This window comes from Ursus arctos, unplaced genomic scaffold, assembly GCF_023065955.2.
Source record: "Ursus arctos isolate Adak ecotype North America unplaced genomic scaffold, UrsArc2.0 scaffold_8, whole genome shotgun sequence".
Lineage (NCBI taxonomy): Eukaryota > Metazoa > Chordata > Mammalia > Carnivora > Ursidae > Ursus > Ursus arctos.
This window is the reverse complement of record NW_026623100.1, coordinates 49,591,178-49,595,928: the sequence shown is the minus strand read 5'-3', so window position 1 is coordinate 49,595,928 and position 4,751 is coordinate 49,591,178.

Below are 4,751 nucleotides of genomic sequence, written 5' to 3'. Positions count from 1 at the left end.
GGCACAACGCGTCCGCTCGCTCTCATTGGCTCCTGTGGTTTGAAACGCGCCAGTAGGAAGCAGGGGAGGGCGGGACAAAAGAAAATAAGCGCCTTCCGGTTGGCTCTGCCCTTCGAACCCTCCGCGGGGACCCTTTGATTGGAAGAACGTGCAGCTCCCCGGCATAAAAACCGGCGGCTGGGACTTCCGACCGCGTCCGCGGGAGAATCCGGTTGGTATCTTCCGAGAACGTGTGCATGGCCGGTAGTGGAGTCGGTTACGGAAACTCGCTCGGCCGCATAGGCAGGGTCGCCTTACTCCTCTCACACCCTAAAGGTCACAGGAGCTCTGAAAAAGTAAGGTAAACCCCAAAGCTGATGAATTCGGGGCACCTCGCCAGCATATTAGCTCTACTTGTGAAGGTTCTTGTGAATCTAAAAGCTCTAAGTTCTTAGTATTGCAGTCTGGCTGCTCTTTTTGTTTTTCACTGAGGTAAAATATACGTAAGACAAGTTACCATTTTAATCAGTTTTACGTGTATAGTCCAGTGGCATTCCGTACATTCACAATGTTGTACAACCCTCACCACCATCCAAATCCCGAACTTGTTCATGGTTCCAAATAGAAACTTTATCCCCATGAAAGGGGAACTCCCCCTTACCTCCTCCCCTCACGCCTGGGGAAGCACCACTTCACTTTCTATGTGTGATTTTGATTACTCTAGGACCCCGCATTTAAATGGAATCGTGTCTTTTCGTGACTGGCTTATTTCACCTAGCATTAAGGCCTCAAGCTTCATCCATGTTGCAGCATGTGGCGGGATTTCCTCCTTTCTAAGGCTGAATGAATGATATTCCGTTGTATGCTTGTACCACCTTTATCCATTCATCTCTGGATGGACATTTGGGTTACTTCCACCTTTTAGCTGTTGTGAATAACGCTGCTATGAACATGGGTGTACAGCTACCTGTTGGAATCTCTGCTTTCGATTCTTTGGGGGTGTATATAGAGAAGTAGTATTGTTGGAGTATATGGTATTTCTGTTTTTAATTTTTGGAGGAAGTACCATGCTTTGAGGGTGGCTCCTTTTTTTTTTTTTTTTTTTTTTTTTTTTAAGATTTTATTTATTTATTTGGCAGAGAGAGGGAGAGAGAGAGAACAAGCAGGGGCAATGGCAAGCAGAGGGAAAGGGAGAAGCAGGCTCCGGCTGAGCAAGGAGCCCGATGTGGGGCTCCACCCCAGGACCCTGGGATCATGACCTGGGCGGATGGCAGCTGATTAACTGACTGAGCCCCCAGGTGCCCCTGGGGTGGCTCCTTTTAATGCATATTTTTTCTTTGACCTTATCACCTGGGTATATGCTGACCTGAGAAAGGGATGATGAGGGGCCAGCCCAGTCTTCCTGAGTCATTAGACACACCCCATTCCTCTTACTTCAGCCTGAAAACTTTTTCCTTCGAAGTTTGCCCCTGTTTTGACTATTCTCTGTTTTCATGGAGAGGTCTGGGAAATGTTTCTGGTATTCTGCATGTCAGGGTTCCTCTCTCCTGGATGCTGGGGAGGTAGGTAGAGAGGGACAGTTATGTCTGGGTCCCTGTTTGCCACGTTTGCTTCACCAGTTGAGTACTCAGCTAGGCATGAAGCTAGTATAGCAGCTCTTCACTTTGGCCTCAAGTGGGGAGTTTAGTAGGGAGTCATACTGGGGTTTCTGGATTTATGCATTTCGACATTTACATTAATTGTATACAGATATGCTTAAAATATGACAATTGATAATTATTTTAATGAAAATTTTGGACTCTTTGTCTAGGACAATGAGTCTTCTTAATGGTTAACACTAGCAGCTGGGCAAGAGCCTTTTTGGTTAATGAGTAAGAAAGGGGCTCCTTTACAGACAGTTTCAGAAAAGGAAAGTGAGTTCTGTTCGTCTTTACAGAATCTTAGTGATTGAATGGGTTTCAGTTTTAGAAATTATCTTTCCTGATCTCCCACCCAGTGCTAGAGTATTCTACAGATCCCATTAGGTATTGCATCTTTGTAGGAATACTGCTGGTATCAGGGAATTGCCTTACCTTATTAGAAAGCCCTGATTATTATGAAACTTTCTTTAAAATGTGCTCAGATAAGCCTCTTGCTCATTGGTCCCAATTTGAGCAACATAGGCCAGTTCTGCACCCTTTTCTACATTCTTTGGATAGTTGAGGGACTATTTTGTGGGACACAAAGTATAGAAAGAAAGCTAGGTAGGTTTAACAATTTTCAGCTCATCAAGTAATGTATCCACAGTAGCTCTCCTTATTGCTTTAATGGCTTCTTATTGCTCTCGGGCTAAAGTCCTACAAATCCCTGCAGGGCCTGACCTTTGTCTACTTCTTCAGCTTCAGTTCATCCTACTCTCCCCTTGCTCACTGTAGTTCAGTCACACTGCTTTTTTTCTTCATTTCATTTCCATACTTTCCTTTCTGGGAACTGAACTCTTCCTCCCCTTTTTCCCTAGTTTCTCCTTCTTCTTATTGTTACTATAATAGCTTTGTTAAGATATTCATATACCATATAATTCATCCACTTTGAGTATGCAATTCAATTTTAGAACATTTTCATCACCCCCTAAAGAAACTGCATACCTGTTAGGAGTCACTCCCCATCATTCTTCCCTCTTCCTAGTCCCTGGAAAACACTAGTCTACTTCCTATCTCTATAGATTTGCTTGTTCTAGACATTTCATATACATGAAATTCTACAGTATGTGGTTTATGATGGACGTCTTTCATTTAGTATAATATCTTCAAGGCATGTTGTAGCATGTGTCAGTACTTCATTCCTTTTTATAACTGGTTAACATTCCATTGTACGAACATACTGTATTTTATTTACCCATTCATTAGTTGTTAGACATTTGGGTTGTTTCCATTATTAAGTATAATGCTGCTATGAACATCCATGTACAAGTTTTTATTGTGGACATATATTTTCAACACTTGTCACTCCCCCTACCCCCCCAACAAAAGAAAATCTAAGACTAGATGGCTTCACTGGTGAATTCTACCAAACATTTAAAGACAAATTAATACTAATCCTTCTCAAACTCTTCCAGGAAGTAGATGAGGATGGAACACTTACAAACTCATTTTATGAGGCCAGCACTACCCTGATACCAAAACCAGACAAGGGCACTGTAAGAAAACAGAATTACAGGTCAATATCCCTGATGAACACAGATGCAAAAATCCCCCCAAAATATTAGCAACCTGATTTCTTTTTTTTTTTTTTAAAGATTTTATTTATTTATTTGACAGAGATAGAGACAGCCAGCGAGAGAGGGAACACAAGCAGGGGGAGTGGGAGAGGAAGAAGCAGGCTCATAGCGGAGGAGCCTGATGTGGGGCTCGATCCCAGAACGCCGGGATCACGCCCTGAGCCGAAGGCAGACGCTTAACCGCTGTGCCACCCAGGCGCCCCAGCAACCTGATTTCAGCACTACATTAAAAAGATCATACACCACGATCAAGTGGGATTTATTTCAGGAATGCAAGGATGGTTCAACATCTTCAAATTAATCAATGTGATACACTACAGTAACAAAGAAGTATAAAACTCATATCATCTCAATAGATGCAGAAAAAGCATTTGACAAAATTCAATATCCATTAATGTTAAAATCTCTTAACAAACTGGGTATAGAGGTAATGTAGCTCAACATTATAAAGGCTATAAATGACAAGCCCACAACTAACATCATACTCAGTAGTGAAAAGCTGAAAGCTTTTCCTCTAATATCAGGAACAAGACAAGGATGCCTACCCTCATCATTTTTATTCAACATTGTATCAGAAGTCCTAGCCAGAGCAATTAGGCATAAATAAAAGGCATTCATGTCAGAAAGGAAGAAATAAAATTGTCTCTATTTGCAGATGACATGGTATTATATATAGAAAACTCTAAAGACTCTACCAAAAAAGCTGTTAGAAACAGTGATGAATTCAGTAAATTTGCAGCATAAAACATCAATATATATAAATCAGTTGCATTTCTATATACTAACAACTATCAGAAAGAGAAATTAAAACAGTTCCATTTACAATAGCATCAAAAAGAGTAAAATATTTATGAATAAACTTAAGAGGTGAAAGATCTGTACACTGAAAACTGAAAAACATTGATGAAGGAGATTGAAGAAGACACAAATAAATGGAAAGATATCCCATGTTCATGGATTGGAAAAATTAATATTTTTAAAATGTCCACACCAATCAGAGTCAATGCAACCCCTGTCAAAATTCCAATGGCATTTTTCACACAAATAGAAAAAATAGAAAAACAATCCTAAAATTTGTTTGGAATCACAAAAGGGTCCAAATAGCCATAGCCATCTTGAGAAAGAACAAAGCTGGAGGCATCACATTTTCTGATTTCAGATTACATTACAAAGCTATAGTGATCAAAACAGTATGATATTGGCATAAAAACAGACACATGGACCAATGCAACGGAATTGAGGGCCCAGAAATAAACCCATGCATACATGGCCCATTACTTTTTAAGAAAGGAGCCAAGAATATACAATGGGGAAAGAACAGTCTTTTTAATAATGGTGTTGGGAAACGACCCCTGTCATACACCATACACAAAAATCAGACTTAAATTTAAGACCTGCAACTGTAAAAATTCCTAAAAGAAAACAGGAGGTAAGCTCCTTGGCATCAGGCTTGAAATAATTTTTTGGATATGACACTAAGGTAGAGACAATGAAAGCAAAAATAAACAAATGAGGC